Source organism: Takifugu flavidus, chromosome 18 (assembly GCF_003711565.1).
Source record: "Takifugu flavidus isolate HTHZ2018 chromosome 18, ASM371156v2, whole genome shotgun sequence".
In the NCBI taxonomy this organism is placed as follows: Eukaryota; Metazoa; Chordata; class Actinopteri; order Tetraodontiformes; family Tetraodontidae; genus Takifugu; species Takifugu flavidus.
In genome coordinates, this window is record NC_079537.1 from 1,347,409 (window position 1) to 1,373,047 (window position 25,639).

Sequence of the window (25,639 nt, forward strand, 5' to 3'; positions counted from 1 at the left end):
TAAAGCTTTACATATAGGAGCACACACATATACACCTTGTGAATAATTACAACAGAAGGCCCAAGATTCTATGTGGCCAAAAATAAGCCTAATTACAAAATAAACAACCGATAATTTTTTGGCTATGGCTTTGTCCCGCATTAACTATTTTAAAACAAATGCTTCATCTCACCCTCAGAATAATCTTAGGATTGTCATTTCAGCTCTATATACCATTAGTTGAAAGACCCCCAAGAACTGCAAAAAGAACTTGCAGGGCAGATACTTTGTGCTAACTAGCCGAGTGAATCATGCAGGAGACATTTCCTTGTCACCTATAAACCCAAACTGAATGTTTTGTCTGTCATGAGTCCGGCCAGGTGCTCCCAACGTGAACGGCTATAAGGTGGATAATTGGAAACAAAACCTTTCACATTTTCAATACTGCATTTCCCTCCTACAGTATCACAGTCATTCTGCTGATGGATCATTTTGGCTACTGTGGACTTTTTTTCCCTGAAAATTAAAGGTCGAATGCAAATTTGGAATGATGATTTTTGCACCCCCGGTTATTAGAAATAAAAGTGACAGAGCTTTTTTTCACCCTCGTGTTGGAATAGGAAGTGCCCAAAGAGCTAGAAGGGTTCTGGGCTGAGACGCTCACCGTCTGTCAGCACAGAACAGGGAACCTCTTCTAGTTTTGATATTGTGAGTTGACCTGTAGTTAAAGAGGCGTCGGACTCTTTACATTTGTGCTGCCGTGAGCAGGTTTGCAAGGCGTTGGTGCCGTCATAGATATAATAAGACTTATGTTGTCATATCCTTATCAGCCGGACGTTTTCCCTTGTTTTCCTTTGCATGATTTCGTTTCAGGGATGACCTTTCATTACAACCTCACATTTGTTCCAGGTTGTTTTTGTGCCATGGTTTTAAGGAAACCACGAAGATCCAGTTTCTCTTTTAACCGGCGGTCTTTTGCAGGTTCCTTGACTGTTGTGTGGACACATTTTCAATACTGCATTTCCCTCCTACAGTATCACAGTCATTCTGCTGATGAACAGGGAACCTGTTCTAGTTTTGATATTGTGATAAGTTGACCTGTAGGTAAAGAGGCATCGGACTCTTTACATTTGTGCTGCCGTGAGCAGGTTTGCAAGGCGTTGGTGCCGTCATGGATAAAATTATACTTATGTTGTCATATCCTTATCAGCCCGCCTCCTCGGGTTGGTGTATGTTTTTCATTGACATCACAACATGCTGATAATCCTGGAGCCTCAAGTGTGCTCATCGAGGAAATTCCGCCACCGCTTGCACCTTAGATTGCAACGGAACTGCACCCTGGGAAGAAATGCGGTGGCCCAAGAAATCAATCACAGACCAAACTGGCATTTGCTCTGGGTTTCCGATCAGGCCATGATCTGCCAGTCGCTGAAAAACCTGCCCAAGGTGTGTCAGGTGCTCGTCCGCAGATGGACTTGCTACCAAAATGTCGTCCAAATAGACGAACATAAAGGTGAGGTCACGTAATACCGAGTCCATCAACCGCTAAAAGGTCTATGCTGCCCCCTTCAGGCCAAAGGGCATGCACAGGAACTCAAAAAGCCCAAACGGGGTAATCACCGCAGTCTTGGGCACATCCTCAGCACGCACCGGAACCTGATGATAGCCACGCACCAAGTCTACTTTGGAGAAAACGGTAGTGCCTGCCAAGCGAACGGAAAAATCCTGTATGTGCGGAATGGGGTAACGGTCATGGGCTGTGATGTTGTTAAGACGCTGAAAATTGCCACACGGTCGCCAAGTGCAATCTGCCTTGGGCACCATATGGAGCGGAGAGGCCCATGGGCTGTTAGAACGCTGCACAATTCCCAATTCTCCATTGTGGCGAATTCCTCCTTAGCCGTCACCAAATTCATAGCGTCGAGTCACCGCGCGCGTGCAAAAAAGGGAAGACCCGTGGTGGGAATGTGAGGGTGAAGAACAACAGGAGTCCTTGCAAGGGAGAGCTGAGCAGCAGTTCAAACTTCCTCTCTCAACTCCGCTCTTCTGCTGCTCGCTCACCTCTTTTATTTGGTGCATACAAGATTTATGTCAATCAGGACCTCACGATTCCTTGTTTCCTATCTACTTTTCCCATCTTTACGACTTCCTCGTCTTATCAAACAGGGTACCTCCAAGTGCTGGTTATATAAATAGCTCCAGCACTTGATTTAAACATTCCTTTTCTTAAACACTCCTTAAACACTCTAAATCTACTCATCCTAGCATTTAAACGATAACAACAATAATTCTTCTCACATTTCCCTCCTGTTTATCGTTAAATGCGTCTAGATTCTCATCATCAGTATTACATCTTTACATTTTCATGAAATTTCAATGCATTACGTCATTTCCCTAGAAACACTTTTCTTACACTCAGAGTTCAACATGGTTACAGCTTAAGACATCTTAAACAGTTAATTTACATCTTGCATCACATTTGTCCATTCTTTTTCTGATTCCTCTTCATCATTGTCCAGTAGAAATTGTTCTTCCACCTGCAGCAAAGTACTAGTAACAGCTGATCCCACGAGCCGGCCAATGCAAACCCGAACAAGAGGTACTACACAACAAGCTAGTATGGCTAATACTAGCAACACTATCCCTATCATCATTCCTGTCTTGAACAACAGTTCCCTCCGCCTTGATAACATTTTTGGAAGCCAGTCTGGTGGAGGACTACCATCGTCAATCATAGCTTTCTGTAGCTTAGTTAAATTTTTCAATGCACTATCTATCAAATGACCGTCCGCATCATTCTCTGGGATGAACGTACAACAGTAATCGCCTACCATTGCACAAACTCCTCCCTGGAACGCAATTGTGGTGCGGATCTAGCATTAGCAGCATAAATTATGACTGTATGATCATTGAGATGTACTGGAGCACACACTCCTGACCAGTTTGCTGGTAGGTCTGCATTGTGTCCACATAACCACCATCCCTTATCCACTAATTGCGTGTCTTTGTCTCCTGGCGCGAAAGCAGGATAGTTGCATGTACAGTTATAACCTTCTGGGCACATCTGTGTTGATTTATTTAAGGTAAATAAACCACATAAGTAACGGGGGTCATCAATACACTCCTGTTCGCACTGTTCGGAACTTTTATTTTGCTGTAGACATGTTTTCCGATAATACCGATCAGTTGTAAAGTTTAACTTCACATCTCCACTGACTCCCAGTGCGCATGACGTATAAACAACTTTACAGACATCCTTGTGTAACGACCCCAAATCTCTACCACCACTTCGTGCATAACAGTATGTGTGATTTATCGCACCTAGCACAGGAAATCTGGATCTATTGGCTTTCCCTGCCATTGTCCGTAGTGGCTCTTGGGTGCAGTTGCTGCGAGCGAACCACGTTCCATCCAACATCTGTAGTGTGAAGTTCGTGTCACGGCTTAGCCCTATATGGACAAAACACTGTCCTACACTCCCTGTCATCGGTTTAGCAGTTACTCGCGGTGTATGCACGGAAACTGGTAGCATAGAACAAACATAACAACTAGAATGATTCCGTGTCCGAGCTGTGAAATTAGCATAGCGCCACCATGTATTCAAACTGTAAGTGTGTGAGGATTTTTTTCTAACCACAAATGTTCTAAGTGGCTATCTACGGTGCGTTTAGTGCGCGTGTTGCTCTCATCCTGTCTCAGAGTATTATTCTGTCTCTGATTACCTCCCTCCTGTCGGAAATCCCAAAGGCCGAAACTCGCAAGTCCCGCCGTCACAGCACTCACCACAATTAGGAAGAACAACTTCATTTCCTTTTAGCTCTCCTTCACAGGTTCCGACGGGGTTCAGCCGTTGCTGGACCTATACAGGCCGTCAGCCATTTACGGAGAGTCCGCCACTGCTCCCTCGCCTTCACCTGGAAGAATTTTCTGTTTCTTACAATGGGAAAGGTGTATCCACGACAGTTTCCCGTCCACTTGAACTGCAGTCTTTGTGGTCAGCTGTACTTGATAAGGACCTTCCCACCTAGGCGTGCGCTAGCTCTTTCGCACAAACTTCTTCACCCACATGTAGTCGCCCGGTTGAATCGGTTCCTGGGGGGTGGAATCTGTGGAAGACACAGGACTAGGCAGAACATTTACAGCATTCACACCTCGTTTGAGTAACACCTTTTTTAGATAATCTGCTATTGTTTCTTCAACATGTTCTAACCCATTTGTTGTTGCAAAGTATGGTCGGCAATAAGGCCGCCCATATAATGATTCAAAAGGTGTGATGCCTGTTTTCTTGTGTGGTGTTATGTGCATTCATAATTTCACCAGGTCGAGACAAAATATCCAGTTCTTTCCTGTCTTGTCCATACCCTTCTTTAGTCTGTTATTAATAGTACCGTTGACTCTTTCAACTAATCCTGCACTCTGAGGGTGGTATGCACGGTGATTCTTCAAATCAATTTCCAAAGTTACTCCTACAGTTTTCACTACCTCATTTACAAAATGGCTTTCATTGTCACTCCAGATGACCTTCAGGATGCCAAACCTGGGAATGATCTCTCTACATAGGGCCGTTGCCACTGTCAGTGCATCTGCTTTTGCCGTGGGGAAAATTTCTACCCATCTAGTAAATCCAACTAACACTACTAGACAATATTGTTTACCTTCACATGGTGTTAGCTGAATAAAATCTAGAAAAACTGTGTGAAATGGGTGATTTGGTAATGGTGTAGTGCCTGCAGGGGCCTTCAGTGCTCCCTGTGCGCTGTGTTTTACACAAATAGCACATTGTGAACAAATTTTTTTTGAATATGTGTGAAATCCTATGGTGTAATAATGTTCATTAACCATCTGTACCATCCCTCCTGTTGAGACATGGCATGGCCCATGGCTCACTAATGCTGCCCATTTATGCATATTCCGGGGAAGGATTGGTTTATTGCCTATGGTTAACAGTCCTTTATCATCGAGTTTGGCTCCTCGCTTCTTCCACATGGCCTTTTCTTTTTCTAGAGCACTTTGTTGCATTTCTTTTAGAATGTCGTTGTCCGCAGATTCTAAGGTAAATGATTCCTCATCATTATCAAGAAGTGTGTTGTTATTTGCTGCAGCCTTTGCGGCTTTGTCTGCAAAGGCATTGCCTTGTGAGACTGCGACTGTGTTGTTCGTATGTGCAGTGCATTTACATACAGCTATTTTGCGTCACATCCCAGGTCCTGCCATCTTTTCTTAAGCGGTTTGGCAATAGAAACATGTGGTACAGAACCTGACACTTTGAATAGCGCTGCTGCTTCGGCAGAAAGGCTTCCTGCCGTGCAGACAGCCATCTGACCACACACATATAGATGCATAATTACAATCATTTATGCATCTTTGAGTTTAGCAAACTGCTCTGCATAGCTTGTTGTTCCTTGTGAATCTGATTTACAGATCTCACCTATGCGCTCCACGTGCATGGTTACATGCAAGTTAGCTTGATTGTGGAGCTAGGCTTCAGGCTGTTAGTATGACAGAGCTTTACCATATATCATAGTGATTGGGTCAGAGAATGGAGGGGGCTGCTTTTTGGGAATGTCGAGTGACCAGTATTTACTGCACGTCTCTCCTTCTCTTACCCACAAATCAACCACTCTATCTACAGACCACATTCCTTCGGCTGTGGTACGAATCATTAACTGGAGCTGAGAGATAAGATCATTTCCTAATAGATTGACGGGACATGTGGTGGAGATCACGAAAGGGGCTTTAAGTGTGATTCCACTTACAGGGTCACAAACATCTCCAGGGACTGACATTCTTTCTTTGGTTACGAGACCATTTGCTGATCTCACAAAAATCTGTGTAGAGGTTGGCTTCAGGGCTATTGGATCTCTAATTACTGATTTACCTGCACCTGAGTCTACTAAGATTGTTAAAGAATTACCTAACATGGTTAGTTCTATTTCTGGTTTGCCTTCAGCAAACAGGAAGATGGTTTCTAAATCTAAAACATCTTCTAAGTCATCGTTTTCAAATTGGCCAAATCTTGTGCCCTGATTTGTTTTAATTTTTTCTGACATCTTTTTCTGGTTCTAGTCATTGCTGGGGTGGATTAGAACCTCGCTGCTGTCCTCTATTGTATCTCTGGTCACGTTGTTTCTTTCTGCAGTCACGTTCCCAGTGTCCATCATTTTTACAATAATGACACTGATCATTTTCACGGGAATTGCCTCCTCCTCCCCTTCCGCCTCGGCTTGGGAGAGGGTTGGCATTGAAAAACATGCCTGGGAATTGATTCTTACTCTTTTGGCATTGTCTTTCAGCATGCATAGCATATTGTTCATAGCAGTTTAGGGAACAGGTTCCAAAATCAACTAACTGTCTCTCTACCCAGGTTTTTATCTCTGATTTTGATCCCCCATGTACGTATAGCTTGCTTTAACTGCTGTTGTTAGGGACCTTCTGGTTCTTCCGCATACGGAATTCCACTATTCTTCCGGAACACATCTTTCATTCTGATACTATAGTCTTCAAAACTTTGGTCAGTCTTTTGTCTCGTGGCCGTAATGGCGCTGTAGTCAGCTCGTCTGGTAAAAGTAGTTCGCATGCGATCGTACAGTCTGTCAAGTCTGTCATTTAGTTGACAAAAGAGATCACATTGACAAAAGAGATCACATTACTCCTGTACTGGCGTCGCTTCATTGGCTGCCCGTCAAATTTAGAATAATTTTTAAAACCCTTCTTTTGACCTACAAGGTCCTCAGAGGCCTAGCTCCATCCTACCTGGAGGGGCTAGTGATACCTTATCAGCCCAATAGACCGCTCCGCTCTCAGAATGCTGGTCTACTTGTGGTTCCCAGAGTTTCCAGGAGTAGAATGGGGGGCCGAGCATTTAGCTACCAGGCCCCCCTGCTATGGAACCAGCTCCCTGTCCAGGTACGGGAGGCTGACTCCATCGCTACTTTTAAGATCAGACTCAAAACCTACCTCTTTGAAAAAGCTTATTGTTACTAATTCAGTAGTTCCAGTTACTATCATAGACAGACAAATTATCATACTTAGGGGGTCGTCTAATCGTTAGGTCACATCTTAGTTATGCTGTTATAGGCCAAGGCTGCCGGGGTCCGGAAACATGATCACCTGACAGGCCTCTGTCACTCCACTGGGTCATGGTTTCCTCTCCTCTCCTTTCCTCTCCTCATCAAGCAGACTAGTTATGCTGATTCTTGTGTAGTTTCTCTGCTTCTCTCCCCCCCCACCTCTGTTTATTTACAGGTATCGCCGCCCTCAGAGCTGCATAATGACCTCCGGCCCCGCTGAAGTGATTGTGCATCATATTTTTTGTGTGTGTTTCTGTGCTCTGTGCCTCTCCTCTCCCTCTCCTCTCCTCCTCCTTTTCCTCTCCCTCTCCTCTTCTTTCCTCTCCTCTTTCCCCTCCTCCTCCTTCTCCTTCTCCTCTCCTCTACCTCCCCTTCACTCTACTTCTCCTCTCCTCTACCCCTCTCCTCTCCTACCTGTCCTATCCTCTACCTGTCCTCCCCCTTCTCCTCTCTCCTTACCCAGCCGGCCATCAGCAGGAGGGTCCCCCTACATGAGCCTGGTCCTGCTCAAGGTTTCTTCCTGTTAAAGGGGAGTTTTTCCTTGCCACTGTTGCTTGTCTGGGGTTAGGCCCTGGGATTCTGGAAAGCGCCTTGAAACAATTTTGATTGTATAAGATGCTATATAAATAAAGATTGATTGATTGATTGATAGTTCTCAATCGAACTTCCACAGTTGGACGTGTAAACATGAACCTGGATATTTGTCTTCCATGTGTTTACATGATGTGGAGATTTTTGGTCTCCGACTGAACAACCCTCAGTCCCTACTGGATATCTAGTTCAGTCTCTCTGCCGTGGCCTTATAGCCCCCCGTTCCCAATCAGGAGAGTATACACCAAGCTTCTACCTCCGAAGAGGCGGGTGTATCTTGCCTCTGCTTCTCTCCCGATGACCAGGCAGGTAATTCCGCGGTATTTCAGTGGAGCGCTTTTCATGTCTTATACTCACTCCGTTGTTTCTATGGTTTCTCTCTGAGTTGTTTTAGTGCCTTCTTCCCGTCACTGGAGATGGTCGCCCTGCGAGGATGAAGACCGGCCTTCCGTCAACTCGTGATGAAAGGTCTTTCACGCGGACGTCTTTTTAACTCCAGCTGTGCACAGACTTCGGCGTTCGGTCGTCCCATGGCGCTCCTCTCCAGGTCTTGGAATCCGGCTCGAAGGACCAAATTTTGTGAGGGTGAAGTTTGTCACCCACGCTGTTCTTTACTCTTATGTTAAGACTCAGACAAACCACGCAAACAACTGGATTCCTTGCAAGGGAGAGCTGAGCAGCAGTTCAAGCTTCCTCTCTCAACTCTGCTCGTCTGCTGCTCGCTCGCCTCTTTTATTTGGTGCATACAAGATTTATGTCAATCAGGACCTCACAATTCCTTGTTTCCTATCTACTTTTTCCATCTTTATGACTTCCTCGTCTTATCGAACAGGGTACCTCCAAGTGCTGGTTATATAAACAGCTCCAGCACTGAGTTTAAACATTCACACATTCCTTTTCTTAACAACATTCTTGAAACACTCTAAATCTACTCATCATAGCATTTAAACAATAATAGTAATAACAACAATTCTTCTCACAGATGTGGTGAAGCTAGCTGGCTGCGTGTGTCGGGGCAACGTTACCAAAGAGGAGATACCTTCGACTGCTGCCTCGAACATGTTCAAACGGGGTCACCAATGTGGCAGGCGGAGGAACGACTTGGACAGAGCAGATGGTTTGGACGTATTTATTTTCCATCCACCAGACAATGCTAAATGGCGCGTCGAACAGTGCATGAACTCCAGGGCTAACCACGCCCATCACCCCATACATCACCTGGGTGTGAGATACACCCCTATGTGTCTGCCACAACTTCAAATATATATTCAACATGCAATACCTTATGAAAGAATGGAGATGTGGGTACCGGGTCATAATTAGTTGGTCTTTCAATAGAAATGACGTCCAAACGATAAAAGATGATTGGAAGCACTGACAGGGGAGGGGGGGGCAGTCTGATAGCGTTTACAAGCTGGAGAAATGTCTGCGGTCAGCAATTGTTGATTTCCAGCACAGAATGCATATGGGCTGTGTAGCGTCTGATTTCTTTGGATTTGATGAGTTTCTTTGCATTATTAGTGATCCTTCAGAGTGCTGATGTTGCTGCTGGGGAGGGGGAAGTCTACATGAGCAGGTGTTAGTCTTTCAGAGCACTTCAATATGTCCAGTGAGCTGTGCAGCCATTTTCAGACGTAGTTGTTCCAGAATAGTTCAGCAGCGTGGTCATCATCTGTGGTGGGCTCAGGCTCAGGTGCATTTGATACTCACATCGACTGTAAAGTAACGCGGGGCTGAGGGGATGGTGTCGATTGGGGAAACAGACTTTAAAACATGATCCAGGGTCACATGGCTGACGGTAATGGTGTGGGAGAGTTCAATAAATAGGTTGCCATGGCTACCCGGAAATGACCAACAGTTCCATGGGATTGGAGGATGTTGTCCCTGAGGAGAAAATAAGGCTGATATCAAACAAAACAAACAACCTTTTAGCCAAAGATAGCTGTTTCTGTGTGGAAAAATATTAGGGAATTAGATCAATACTCACCTGAATGACAGTCGCTGAAACCACTTTTGAAAAAAGTTGAATCCCCAAAATCTTTCCTCCCGCGATCCTCTCACAGGTGCTGGAGGATCATTTTTTGTACACTTTGGCTCCTGCACATCAAAACAAAAATACACCAAAACACCCCCCCAGTGAGATCAACATGAATCCAGACCTTTGAATTACACTTTTTCTTTTTTTTTTAATCACAATTTTCAAAGCTTTATATCGTACCGTGAGAATCTAGAGCAGAGGTGGTCCAGAAATTTTCATTTGGGAGCTGATAGTTCAGTTTCTCCTTCAAATAGTGCAATGCAGGTAGAAGCTTCTCTATGTGCATCATCACATTTTCAAACCTCTGATTGGTGCAGTAAAAGTGAGAAAAAGCCAGTTTAATGACCCATGCCTACCTAATGGATTGATGACAGTCCCCAGCTGTCTTTATGTTACTTCAAATATATATTCAACATGCAATACCTTCTGATAGACTGGAGATGTGGTTACCGGGTCAGAATTAGTTGGTCTTTCAAAAGAAATGAAGTCCAAATGATAAAAGATGATTGGAAGCACTGATGGGGGGGAGCCAGTCAGATAGTGTGCAAAACAGATCAAACATCTAATATATGTTTACGACAGACGACTTACTCAACGCAAGGACCACCAGACTCGAGAAAATGAGCCACTTGGTCTTGCAGGTACTGACTGTATCTTTAGTACTGCTGAACATGCAGCTTCCTGAGGAGCTCGACTCTGAGGAGCTCGACTCTTTAAGGTAGCTCAGGATGCGTTTAGTGTCATAGCTGTCCTCGCCAATGGTGTCAGATGTTGTGTCGCTTGTAATTGTGGGTTTTTGCCTCCGCTTGAAAACTCTGGATTGGAAAGAAAGTGGAACAGTGGGACCCTGAAGACATACAAAGAATGCACTAACTGATGTGGTTGTAATTTTCTGTACTGTACCTGTAAACTCTCTCTCTGTAACAAATGGTCGGATTTCCATCCTTGTCGTAATACCCCATTTGTAACAGTCTCAAACTTCTTCGCTTGCCTATAAACAAAGAGCATATTCACTTCAGAAACTCTTCTGGGGCCTGGTTAAATGCATGTTTTTGTTAATAGCAATAGATGGAAAACTCATAAGAGAATGGGCAAGGTAAAAGCCAACAGAAGTAATCCAAAAAGACAAAAATGGAAATGATTAGGATTCAAGAGTGAAGAAAAAACGATCCGACAAACCATTTAGTATGATAGACATTTTGTGCCAAAGCTGCGTCGTTCATTTAAACCAACGTATATATTATGTACTGTGTGTTTCCCAACAACAAGTCTAGCAGTCTCCAACCCTGAAGCAGTATAAATGAAAGCTTTTAGTTTTAAAAATGCTTTCATGCTCTGATCCATCAAAGCTTAGTAAAGCTTTACATATAGGAGCACACACATATACACCTTGTGAATAATTACAACAGAAGGCCCAAGATTCTATGTGGCCAAAAATAAGCCTAATTACAAAATAAACAACCGATAATTTTTTGGCTATGGCTTTGTCCCGCATTAACTATTTTAAAACAAATGCTTCATCTCACCCTCAGAATAATCTTAGGATTGTCATTTCAGCTCTATATACCATTAGTTGAAAGACCCCCAAGAACTGCAAAAAGAACTTGCAGGGCAGATACTTTGTGCTAACTAGCCGAGTGAATCATGCAGGAGACATTTCCTTGTCACCTATAAACCCAAACTGAATGTTTTGTCTGTCATGAGTCCGGCCAGGTGCTCCCAACGTGAACGGCTATAAGGTGGATAATTGGAAACAAAACCTTTCACATTTTCAATACTGCATTTCCCTCCTACAGTATCACAGTCATTCTGCTGATGGATCATTTTGGCTACTGTGGACTTTTTTTCCCTGAAAATTAAAGGTCGAATGCAAATTTGGAATGATGATTTTTGCACCCCCGGTTATTAGAAATAAAAGTGACAGAGCTTTTTTTCACCCTCGTGTTGGAATAGGAAGTGCCCAAAGAGCTAGAAGGGTTCTGGGCTGAGACGCTCACCGTCTGTCAGCACAGAACAGGGAACCTCTTCTAGTTTTGATATTGTGAGTTGACCTGTAGTTAAAGAGGCGTCGGACTCTTTACATTTGTGCTGCCGTGAGCAGATTTGCAAGGCGTTGGTGCCGTCATAGATATAATAAGACTTATGTTGTCATATCCTTATCAGCCCGTCTCCTCGGGTTGGTGTATGTTTTTCATTGACATCACAACATGCTGATAATCCTGGAGCCTCAAGTGTGCTCATCAAGGAAATTCCGCCACCGCTTGCACCTTAGATGGCAACGGAACTGCACCCTGGGAAGAAATGCGGTAGCGCAAGAAATCAATCACAGACCAAACTGGCATTTGCTCTGGGTTTACAATCAGGCCATGATCTGCCAGTCGCTGAAAAACCTGCCCAAGGTGTATCAGGTGCTCGTCTGCAGATGGACTTGCTACCAATATGTCGTCCAAATAGACAAACACAAAGGTGAGGTGACGTAATACCGAGTCCATTAACCGCTAAAAGGTCTATGCTGCCCCCTTCAGGCCAAAGGGCATGCACAGGAACTCAAAAAGCCCAAACGGGGTAATCACCGCAGTCTTTGGCACATCCTCGGCACGCACCGGAACCTGATGATAGCCCCGCACCAAGTCTACTTTGGAGAAAACGGTAGTGCCTGCCAAGCGAACGGAAAAATCCTGTATGTGCGGAATGGGGTAACGGTCATGGGCTGTGATGTTGTTAAGACGACAAAAATCGCCACACGGTCGCCAATCCGCCTTGGGCACCATATGGAGCAGAGAGGCCCATGGGCTGTCGTGCGTGCAAAAAAGGGCAGACCCGCGGTGGGAATGAAGTGCTCCACCCCGTGCTTCGTGATGGCCATGGAAAACGCGGGCATAGTAAGTGACGGAAAATCACCCAGCAATTACTGAAAAACATTACCAAAACTGGCATGTGGCAGCGGCCCAGGTCCCCCTGTCAGACATGGAAAGGTGGCAAAGGAAACGACATCGATTAGACTCCGGTTAACAACATCCACTAGCAGACCATGTGAACACAGAAAATCTGTGCCTATGATGGGAACAGTAATGGAGGCTAACACAAAGTCCCAAATGAAACTGTGTCCAGAAAAAGTCACCGACCTGGTACCAAATGTCTCAATGGAGGAACCATTAGCGGCAGTCAGTTCGGGGCCTGCGCCCGAGGAAGACAGGTTTGCGCCACCTGGAGGGAGGAGGCTCTTCTGGGAGCCAGAATCCACCAGGAAACGCTGGCCTGACAGGTAGTCTTTCACAAACAGTAGCTCCTCTTGTTCACCAGTGCCTACACAGCTGCTACTGAGCGCTGCCCCTAGCATTTCCCTGCGTCTCAAACGCACATTGGGGAACGCAGCACCGGGCCTTGTGGCCAAAACGCTGGTGGAAAAAACACCGGGAGAAAACTCCAGCCACCATCGCCTGGTCAATCAAATCAAATCAATCTTTTATTATATAGCGTCTTTTACAATCAAAATTGTTTCAAGGCACTTTCCAGAATCCCAGGGCCTAACCCCAGACAAGCAACAGTGGCAAGGAAAAACTCCCCTTTAACGGGACGAAACCTTGAGCAGGACCAAGCTCATGTAGGGGGACCCTCCTGCTGATGGCTGGCTGGGTAGAGAAGGATGAGAGGGATGAGGACAGGTAGAGGATAGAATGGAGAGGAGAGGAGAGGAGAGGAGAGGAGAGGAGAGGAGAGGAGGGAGAGAGAGGCACAGAGCACAGAAACACATACAAAATACACTATTTATGCAAGCCGCCGGCCGAGTGGGTCAGCGGGGCCGGAGATTATCATGCAGCTCCGAAGGCGGCGATACCTGTAAATGAATACAAAGGGGGGGGGGGGGGGAGCAGAAAAACTACACAAGGATCAGCATAACTAGTCTGCTTGATGAGGAGGAGGAAAGGAGAGGAAACCATGACCCAATGGGGTGACAGGCCTGTCAGGTGATCATGTTTCCGGACCCTGGCTGCCTTGGCCTATCACAGCACAGCTAAGATGTTAACCTAATGATTAGACGACCCCCTAAGTCTGATAATTTGTCTGTCTATGATAGTAACTGGAACTACAGAATTAGTAACAATAAGCTTTTTCAAAGAGGTAGGTTTTAAGTCTGATCTTAAAAGTAGAGATGGAGTCAGCCTCCCGTACCTGGACAGGGAGCTGGTTCCATAGCAGGGGGGCCTGGTAGCTAAATGCTCGGCTTATGTAGTTTCCTGATCTTTGTGATGTTCCTTAAGTGAAAAAAGGCACTTCTAGAGACTGTTTTAATGTGTGAGTCGAAGGAGAGATTTTGGTCAAAGGTTACTCCTAGATTCCTCACAGAGAGACTAGATGTTAATGAGATACCATCTAGAGTGATCATGTGATCTAATCTATCCCTGAGAGGTTCAGGACCAAACACCATGACCTCAGTTTTTCCTGAGTTAAGGAGGAGGAAATTTGAAGACGTCCAGGACTTTATGTCTTTAAGACAGGTCTGAAGCTTCACCAACTTCTCTGTCTCCTCTGGTTTCATGGATAAATAAAGCTGAGTGTCATCAGCATAACAATGAAAATGTATCCCATGCTGCCGAATAATGTTCCCTAAGGGAAGCATGTACAAGGTGAAAAGGATTGGTCCAAGTACAGAACCTTGAGGAACTCCATGGCTAACCCTACTGTATGAAGAGGGAACACCATGGACATGATCAAACTGGTATCTATCAGATAAATATGATCTAAACCAGTGTAGTGCTGTCCCTTTAATCCCAATCACATGTCCCAGTCTCTGTAACAGGATGCTGTGATCAACTGTATCAAAAGCAGCACTGAGGTCCAGCAGAACCAGCATAGAGACCAGTCCATGATCTGAAGCTATAAGAAGATCATTAGTAACTTTAAGAAGTGCTGTTTCTGTACTGTGATGAGCTCTAAAGCCTGACTGAAACATCTCTAACAGGCTGTTTCACTGCAGGTGCTCCAGTAACTGAGTCACCACCACCTTCTCAAGAATTTTAGAGACAAATGGAAGGTTGGATATCGGCCTATAATTTGCTAAGACATCAGGATCCAGTGATGGTTTTTTAAGCAACGGCTTAATCACTGCCACCTTGTAGGACTGGGTTACATAACCTGTCACTAAAGAACAATTGATCTGGTCCATGTTGGATTGCATTACCTCTCGTGTGTCCATTATACATATACATACACCATTTACTGTATGTTCTCCTTCAGAAACATCCAAAAAGAAAGTATCTTTATATTCCGGAACTGCCAAATGTGCAGCTGTAGTGAGTGCCTGTTTAAGAGCAATGAACGCTTTCTCTCCCTCAGTTGTCCATGTTAGCCGGGCCGTCAAATTACGCATTCCCTGTTCATTCACCATTGCACGTAGGGGCGTAGTCTTTTCTGAATATGTAGGAATAAAATGTCTACTATAGCTCGCGAGACCCAGAAATGACAACATTTCCTTTACATTCTCTCATACCACTCATTCTGTTCAGCAAAGTCGACCTGCGCAGCCACACCTTCAGGCCCAACACACAAACACGGTGACGTAATCATCCAGAAATTTCCCTATAACTTTTCTCTCAACGTATCCTGATACACCTCATTATTCTCATGGTCGTAAAATAGGGTAACATGATAGGGATCAACTGGCGGGGCAAAAGGACTTAGCATCGACAACCAGGGCCTCCAGCTCTGAAACAATGCCACCACACCGACACCAGGTGAGGTCTCAGGCTCAAGTTCTCCCCAATAAATGTCCGCCCACACCCCCTGTTCTGGAAAGGGTGTCGGACTCATCAGCATTTGTCCCTTTACACCTTGATGTGAAATACAGCAGCTCAGTTTCAGTCCATTAGGAAATTGCACCAAAAGACCTTTATCTCCACACAGAATAGCTGCTCCTGTCCTCACAAGGAGATCTCGTCCCAACAGGTTGATAGGGCAATGTGGTGAAATCAAAAAAGGGTGCAACACATTCTGTCCGGCAAAACGAGTCACTAATGGCACAGAAAATGGCAGTCTCTCCGGGCTTCCTGAGAAACCCACAAGCTCAACGGTGTCAGATGAGATCGGCTCCGGTAATAGATTCCATGAGATGTGGAACACTGCCTGGTACCTCCGGGTAGTTGTGATATGGACAGTCCCTTTGCCAATGACCATACCCTTTGCAGGCGTGACACTGATCTCGGCCTAAGTACCCGCCTATCAAGCCGTATCCCTGCCCGCCGCGTCTCCCACACATGCCTCCCCTAGGACTGACCCAATACGGGTTTATCGGAGCAAAATCTTGTTGCGGACCTAACTGATCTGGCTGCACCTGCCGAGAAAACTGCTGAACCATCTGTTTCTCTCCTTTCGTTTATCATTAAGCTTTTTGAGTGCCTCATCTAACTGCATTTTTAGGAGCTGTTCCTGCGCTGTCATCACCCCCTCCTTCTTTCCTTGTTGTTTAACTTTAAATGTGTTGATGTGGTGTGAAAGATGTCTCTCCCAGACATCTGCCATACTGCCTGGAAGGTCAGGATTTCCTTCCATGGCTTCTTTCACTAATTGTGGAAGTCCTAAAATTATTGCCTGACGGAACAAAGTGGTGTGTAGATTATCTGAGCCAGGATGGCACCCTGTGGCACACATCCATTCCTCTTTACACCTCGTAAGGAACCCATGTGCCGACTCACTTTCCTCCCACTTAAATCTTAAGTTCTGCATTGTTCCTGGAGATACTGGAAATATCTGTCTCATAGCTTCACCAACCCTGGTTGCACAAGGGCCAAAACGTGCAGCATTAGGTCTATCTTTAATACCTGCTGCTACCTCAACCTTATCCAAATCCCAGAGAGACACTTGTCTCCCTAAAATTCCTCGAAAGTCTCCCATCGCCAGCTGCATGCTCTGTGTTAAACTAAAAAGGCTAGACATCCACTTGTCGCCTCCCTCTGCGGGTGGGGGCATCTTATCCACCAAACAATTAATGTCTGTGATAGCAAATGGAACATATACCGGTTCCTGTCCTCCTCTTTTCTGTATCAGAGGGGCCTGTAGCTGCGGTCTTCCTGACACACTCCTTGTGTGTATTCCTGTTTGACCCACCTCCTCATTGTTTATGGCCCTTGTCAGTGGTAAACCTCTATATTCACACTCACTATCTTCCCCTGATTCTGATTCATAATTTTCCAAAAATAAACCAGTTCCTGCGAACCGTCACCCAGCCGCCCTGGCTAGCCGGCTGCTGCTGGGGGACCGCTAGCTGTAGCTACGCTAGGCGGCTCCGCAGCAGCTAGCTTCTCCTGGCTACCTGACGCAACTCCAGCTAACTCCAAGCTGCGGAACCGCGTCTCAAGCTCACTAACTCTCGCCTCCATAGCCATAAATAAACTACACTTTCTGCACCTATTCCCTTCAAGGAGGCAGAGGAGTAACTAAATATTTTACACGCTGAACAGACAAAGACAGCGGGTGAAACAGATGGTGAGGCCATGATAACGTTGATAATCGGCGGAGCCCTGTATTTGTTTAATATGAGTTATTTCTCACTGTTATCAAGTGTTCAATTTTAAGTAAAGTGAATACAACACACCGTGCACAGTGCAACCAACGAACGATTGAGAAGAAAGGAAGTGATGCAATACGTTACCCACAATGTCTTCTGGTACCAGCTGCCGGGAATCAAACCAACACGCTCTGCAAGGATGTCCTCCTAGCAGTCAGCAGTACATGTTCCGCTTCCTCAGCCAAACCACAAAAATTACCTGCAACCAAACTTGGGGAGTTCGCCAAGGCCACCTGGACCGGATGTGGAAGTTGGCGCAGGAAAATGTGCGGGAAAAGGAACCCGCCCTTGTCAGAGCCCAGAAACGGCAGCATGTTGTCCATAGCTTTCCGCGTCGGACTGGCTGTACTTCCGGAGCAGGAGCTCCTTGAGCTCTGCGTACTGGCCACGCGGCGGCGGGTCCCGCAGCAGCTGCATGATGCGGCGTGGATTGCTGGTCCAGAGCTGCGACCACCAAATAATATCTGGAGTCGTCCTCTGTGACTCCTCGCAGGTGGAACAGCGCTTCGACATGCTGGAACCACGGGGCCGGATCGCTCTGCCAGAAGTTGGGCAGCTTCGTGGACGCGTGAGGGTGAAGTTTGTCACCCGCGCTGTTCTTTACTCTTATGTTAAGACTCAGACAAACCACGCAAACAACTGGAGTCCTTGCAAGGGAGAGCTGCGCAGCAGTTCAAGCTTCCTCTGTCAACTCTGCTCGTCTGCTGCTCGCTCGCCTCTTTTATTTGGTGCACACAAGATTTCTGTCAATCTGGACCTCACGATTCCTTGTTTCCTATCTACTTTTCCCATCTTTACGACCTCCTTGTCTAATCGAACAGGATACCTCTAAGTGCTGGTTATACTATAAACAGCTCCAGCACTGAGTTTAAACATTCACACATTCCTTTTCTTAACAACATTCCTTAAACACTCTAAATCTACTCATCATAGCATTTAAACGATAATAGTAATAACAACAATTCTTCTCACAGATGCGGTGAAGCTAGCTGGCTGCGTGTGTCGGGGCAAGGAGGATTTTGATTTGTACTTTTAGCTCTACTTTTCTATCTGCTTTTTATTACGATTTTTTATTTTCTTTTTTATTTTATGAGTTAACCTTATCCTAATTTACCGTATTTTTTTTTTTTTTTTAATTAAGAATTTGGTCCAGTCTTGCACATAGGGTGACCTAAAACTGGGATGTTGATCTCAGTGGGGTGATAATTAATCAAACCGTTGTGGTACTTCTCACTTCAACTCTTTCGAGTGGAGAGTCTTGCCTCTGCATCCACAAGGGCCTCATCACTTCCTGTCCCACTGCTTTGGTATGATTGAAAATACCTAGTGGTATTTAACAATCCTTTCACACTCACAATCACTCTTTTGGATGATTTGTCGTGACTTAATTTCTTTTTCACGTGGCCAGGACTCCCTCGCCCTGCCTTGGTACTGCCCTTAGTACTCTTGTTTACCTGCCATTGACTAGTATTCACAGGGTTTGTTTCTCATTGCGTCTTACAGAGGACTTTCGGGTTCCTCTCTCCCAAAACACTGCCTTAGTGTCTATCGCAATTTTTACATTAAGTCCCCGACAATCATCACACACACACACTTTTGAATTCAAGACATGCTCACCACTGTTGCCTTTTCCTCCTGGAATTCCGTCAACCATCAGGGTCCAATCAGTGAGCTGAAGCCCAGTCCCGGAAAGGGTATCATAGGTCGCTTTGAGACGGCCTGCCGTGGCCACGGTCTTTCCTGAGGTTCAGCCTCACCCACCGGACCCTTCAGGTGTGTTGGAATCCGGCTCGAAGGACCAAAATGTTAGGTTCAAACAACCTGAAACACGAGAAACACAAATGAGGCAAAGACAACAGTTTGGAAATTTACTTGCAAGGAGAACGGAGAGATGTGCTCAGTTACAGATCTCCAACACGTTCTGACGCACAACTTCCGCCATCCTTCTTTTATTGAAATTAGGAGGTTCCTAGTTACAGAAGTCAAATGTGTCTAAGGGAGAGGGAAAACACAAGATAGCAGGTCTCCAACAGAGCAAGAGACTGTAAATCATAATGGTGAGATTATACGTAGGCCTTCACTGTTTTGATTAGCTTAGCTCACAAACAGCACATTCTTCTATATCAGACAGATTAAGAGAACATCTCCTGTGTCATGCTCTGCAGCTCTGTCTCCAGTCAATGCCACTTCTCCACACCGCCGCCGCCATTTCTGTCGCCCTCGACCAGAGAAGTTCGAGTTGACATATCAAGCATCATGAACATTAAGCATTAGCAAATAATAAGAAACATTAAGTAATGAGAGACAATATAACAAGAATAAGGAATATAACAAGGCAAAAGCAAATAAGAGATAACTTTAACATAATGGATCTAACAGTGACCAAAGAGGAGATACCTTCGTTTGCTGCCTCAAACATGTTCAAACGGGGTCACCAATGTGGCAGGCGGAGGAACGACTCGGACAGAGCAGATGGTTTGGACGTCTTTATTTTGCATCCACTAGACAATACTAAATGGCGCGTCGAACAGTGCATTAACTCCAGGGCTAACCACGCCCATCACCCCATACATCACCTGGGTGTGAGATACACCCCTATGTGTCCGCCACAACTTCAAATATATATTCAACATGCAATACCTTATGATAGAATGGAGATGTGGGTACTGGGTCATAATTAGTTGGTCTTTCAATAGAAATGACATCCAAACGATAAAAGATGATTGGAAGCACTGATGGGGGAGGGGGGGCAATCTGATAGTGTTTACGAGCTGGAGAAAGGTCTGCGGTCAGCAATTGTTCATTTCCAGCCCAGAATGCATATGGGCTGCGTAGCGTCTGATTTCTTTGGATTTGATGAGTTTCTTTGCATTATTAGTGATCCTTCAGAGGGCTGATGTTGCTGCTGGGGAGGGCGAAGTCTACATGAGCAGGTGTTAGTCTTTCAGAGCACTTCAATATGCCCAGTGAGCCGTGCAGCCATTTTCAGACGTAGTTGTTCCAGAATAGTTCAATAGTTCAGCAGCGTGATCATCATCTGTGGTGGGCTCAGGCTCAGTTTCTCATGGCCTGGATTCATTCATCAAACATCATCAGCACTCTCTCTGCAGGATGGGCAAGTTTTAGTGTGTAATTCGGAGACGGATTTCAGTAGCATGAGTCATCAATCATTTCTGCTGGTAAAAGAATGTTTTTTGATTAATTTAAGAGAAATTTGACTTGGAACAAAAACTTTATCAAGTCAAATTAGTTTTATTAATTACTCACTATTATATCTTATATCCGTCCATGGACCCTGAAGCCATACAAGCACGTGTAGTCAGCATGGCCATAGTTGGATTCAATTCGCAAGTCTATGTATTTGAAAGGAATACTGTCATGATCCTGCATAGACAAAAGACAAAAGAGACACTTTAGTTCTGAAAAATATGCACCATAAATAAAAAAAACCTCTCTGCAATGTCCTCCTTACCTTCATTGCAAACGTCTGGGTTGGGTTACCCTCAAGATCGTATATAAATTTCCCAAGATGCACCGCTTTTTCATCCAAAGATTGTAGTCCCTGTCAGAGACAAATCAGACCCCAGTAAACCGAGTAAAGAGTTCAATAAACAGGTTGCCATGGCTACCCGGAAATGACCAAAAGTTCCCTGGGATTGGAGGATGTTGTTCCTGAGGAGAAAATGAGGTTGATGTCAAACAAAACAAACAACCTTTTAGCCAAAGATCGCTATTTCTGTGTGGAAGAATATTAGTGAACTAGATCAATACTCACCTGAATGACAGTCGCTGAAACCACTTTTGAAAAAAGTTGAAACCCCAAAATCTTTCCTCCCCTGATCCTCTCATAGGTGCTGGAGGATCATTTTTTGTACACTTTGGCTCCTGCACATCAAAACAAAAATACACCAAAACACCCCCCCAGTGAGATCAACATGAATCCAGACCTTTGAATTACACTTTTTCTTTTTTTTTTAATCACAATTTTCAAAGCTTCATATCGTACCGTGAGAATCTAGAGCAAAGGTGGTCCAGAAATTTTCATTTGGGAGCTGATAGTTCAGTTTCTCCTTCAAATAGCGCAATGCAGGTTGAAGCTTCTCTATGTGCATCATCACATTTTCAAACCTCTGATTGGTGCAGTAAAAGTGAGAAAAAGCCAGTTTAATGATCCATGCCTACCTAATGGATTGATGACAGTCCCCAGCTGTCTTTATGTTACTTCAAATATATATTCAACATGCAATACCTTCTGATAGACTGGAGATGTGGGTACCGGGTCATAAATAGTTGGTCTTTCAAAAGAAATGAAGTCCAATTGATAAAAGATGATTGGAAGCACTGATGGGGGGAGCCAGTCAGATAGTGTGTAGAACAGATCAAACATCTAATATATGTTTATGACAGACGACTTACTCAACGCAAGGGCCACCAGACTCGAGAAAATTAGCCACTTGGTCTTGCAGGTATTGACTGTATCTTTAGTACTGCTGAACATGCAGCTTCCTGAGGAGCTCGACTCTGAGGAGCTCGACTCTTTAAGGTAGCTCAGGATATGTCATAGCGTTTCGCCAAATGGTGTCAGATTTGTTGTCATAATTGGGGTTTTTCCGCCGCTGGTCTGTTCAGAGTTGTGAAAGCTTGTAAATTGTGGGTTTTTGGACATCCCGCTGAACACTCTGGATGCAAAACCTGCCTGTAAAAAAACTTTCTTTGCCTGGTCCGTTTCCTTCCTGTCAATTTTGTACGTCTCAACTCCTCGCTTGCCTATAAACAAGAGAACACTTCAGAAACTCTTCTGGGGCCTGGTTAAATGCATGTTTTTGTTAATAGCAATGATGGAAACTCATACAGAATCAAGGTAAAAGTACCCAGTAAATCCAAAAGACAAAAAATGGAAATGATTAGGATTCAAGAGTGAAGAAAAAACAATCCGACAAACCATTTAGTATGATAGACATTTTGTGCCAAAGCTGCTTCGCTCATTTAAACCAACGTATATATTATGTACTGTGTGTTTGCCAACAAAAAGTCTAGCAGTCTCCAACCCTGAAGCAGTATAAATGAAAGCTTTTAGTTTTAAAAATGCTTTCATGCTCTGATCCATCAAAGCTTAGTAAAGCTTTACATATAGGAGCACACACATATACACCTTGTGAATAATTACAACAGAAGGCCCAAGATTCTATGTGGCCAAAAATAAGCCTAATTACAAAATAAACAACCGATAATTTTTTGGCTAAGGCTTTGTCCCGCATTAACCATTTTAAAACAAATGCTTCATCTCACCCTCAGAATAATCTTAGGATTGTCATTTCAGCTCATTATACCATTAGTTGAAAGACCCCCAAGAACTGGAAAAAGAACTTTGCTGCACTCAAATGAACAAAAAGGAAAATAACAGGTGTCTTCCCTGTCCCTTTCAGAAGCAAAAGAACGACTAGAATATAATTTAACAATAATTTAAGAGATTTTTATTGTGTTATCGACATTCAACATGTTATTAAGCAGCCAAAGTATGACGACAGTGTGTGCATGAGGACGGTGTATATACAGGCTCCGACCACTAGAGGGAACACTTTACTAAATGACACTCAAATGAAAATGACACTCATGTCCCGTTTTAACTGTGCACTGAATAAAATACCTCAAAATTATAAACTCCAGATTTGCCTCTACCGTGTTTTTTTTGTTTTTATTTTTATACCGAGCCTTTGATGTAGTTGCAGATTTTTTTATTTTTTAAATACATATACACCCAAACATTGGCCATCGGGAACAAAACTGGTCCACACATCAGGATCACGTTGGGCTCCAAAGCAAGCGCACCGTATATGCTCCGGGGCGGGGCGACCTGATGACGTCAGGCCTTTATGTTAGCAAATCACGGCGTGCACGGGGCGTGCTCGTGAGGCTGGAGCGGTGCGCTAGCAGGCTAAGTAGAGAAAGAAAGCTAACTAATCGAGAGAGTGAAGAGGAGCTAATGTTTTAGGAGAAAGGCAACTGTCAACACAGACAAGGGAGCAGAATTCTAAGCAGACTGGCTTTCTTCCTAGTTGACTACATGAACAGGTTTATATGTCGTTTATCAACGACCGTGTTTGTTCAAATGCCCGAGGTGAATTTGGATTCTAAATCGATTGTCCCATTTCCAAACGGAAACCATTGCAGGACAGATACTTCATGCTAACTAGCCGAGTGAATCATGCAGGAGACGTTTCCATTGTCACCTATAAACCCAAACTGAATGTTTTGTCTGTCATGAGTCCGGCCGGGTGCTCCCATGTAAATGGCTATAAGGTGGATAATTGGAAACAAAACCTTCGAGTCATATACCAATGCTTTGTTTGGACTGGTACTGCTGAAACGAGGAGACGCAAGGTAAAAACACAGTGAACTGCAGCGTTACATTCAGAAAACAAAAGTTCTGTGATTTTTGATGTGCAAACTATTGCAAAAGTGAAGGGCGAGTGATGTCCCACATGATGCACAAATGCAGGACGTCTTTGAGCACCTCTCACTCCAACTGTTCTCGTAGTAATCTTCACGGTTCCAGCTCCTGCTAACCTCACCGGCTCGGTGAAGTCGTGCCAATCACGCTCCACTTGACAAACTGGACAGGTTCTTGAATTTCCTGTTCATCAATAAAGGATTTGTCAACCTTTTGTTGTTTTGAGTCATGCAGGTTAGCTTCCGCTTTGCCAGTGCCGAGCCGTTAGCCAAGATGCTAAAGTTGGGCTTGAGTGAGAGTTGTAGCTGAGGGCTAATGCGATCGGTTTGCGTGGCTTCACACGCAAACAAACAGGTCCACAGATTAGTGATTCTCTGCCGGTCATCCCGGGTCATCGTGCTTCCCTGCACCGGTCGTCCGCTCATCACTTTGGTTGCCGGAACGTCTGCGGGTGACTTCATTGCCAGTTTCCTCCGGAGCTTATCCCACACAAGATCGCCCACAGCTGCCAATAACTTTTTCCCTGGTTTTCCTTTGCATGATTTCATTTCAGGGATGACCTTTCATTAGATTTGCATCACGTTTGTTCCAGGTTGTTTTTGTGCCATGGTTTTAAGGAAACCACAAAGATCCAGTTTCTCTTTTAACCGACGGTCTGTTGCAGGTTCCTTGACTGTTGTGTGGACACATTTTCAATACTGCATTTTCCTCCTACAGTATCACAGTCATTCTGCTGATGGATCATTTTTTCACCCTCTTGTTGGAATAGGAAGTGCCCAGAGAGCTAGAAGGGTTCTGGGCTGAGTCACTCATCGTCTGTCAGCACAGAACAGGGAACCTCTTCTAGTTTTGATATTGTGACAAGTTGACCTGTAGTTAAAGAGGCGTTGAACTCTTTACATTTGTGCTGCCGTGAGCAGGTTTGCAAGGCGTTGGTGCCGTCATAGATATAATAAGACTTATGTTGTCATATCCTTATCAGCCTGCCTCCTCGGGTTGGTGTATGTCTTTCATTGACATCACAACATGCTGATAATCCTGGAGCCTCAAGTGTGCTCATCGAGGAAATTCCGCCACCGCTTGCACCTTACATGGCAACAGAACTGCACCCTGGGAAGAAATGCGGTGGTGCAAGAAATCAATCACAGACCAAACTGGCATTTGCTCTGGGTTTACGATCAGGCCATGATCTGCCAGTCGCTGAAAAACCTGCCCAAGGTGTGTCAGGTGCTCGTCTGCAGATGGACTTGCTACCAAAATGTCGTCCAAATAGACAAACACAAAGGTGAGGTGACGTAATACCGAGTCCATCAACCGCTAAAAGGTCTATACTGTCCCCTTCAGGCCAAAGGGCATGCACAGGAACTCAAAAAGCCCAAAATCACTGCAGTCTTGGGCACATCCTCAGCATGCACTGGAACCTGATGATAGCCACGCACCAAGTCTACTTTGGAGAAAATGGTAGTGCCTGCCTAGCGAACGGAAAAATCCTGTATGTGCGGAACGGGGTAACGGTCATGGGCTGTGATATCATTAAGATGACGAAAATTGCCACACGGCCTCCAAATGCCATCCACCTTGGGCACCATATGGCGCGGAGAGGCCCATAGTTTGTTAGAGCGCCGCACAATTCCCACTGTAGCGAATTCCTCCTTAGCTGTCGCCAAATTCACAGAGCCGAGTCGCAGTGCCCGTGCAAAAACGGGCGGACCCATGGTGGGAATGAAGTGCACCACCCCGTGCTTCGTGACGCCAACACGCTCTGCACGGAGGTACCTCCTAGCAGTCAGCAGCACACGATCCGCTTCCTCAGCCAAACCACGAAAATCACCTGCAGCCAAACTTGGGGACTTCGCCAAGGCCACCTGGACCGGATGTGGAAGTTGGCGCAGGAAAATGTGCGGGAAAAGGAACCCGCCCTCGTCAGAGCCCAGAAATGGTAGCAT

At 45.0% G+C, this 25,639-nt stretch overlaps 1 pseudogene; it reads right to left on the reverse strand.

Moving 5' to 3' along the window:
* Nucleotides 1-20,518: 20,518 nt before the first annotated feature.
* LOC130515243 (sperm-associated antigen 4 protein-like) lies at nucleotides 20,519-25,639 on the reverse strand (annotated as a pseudogene).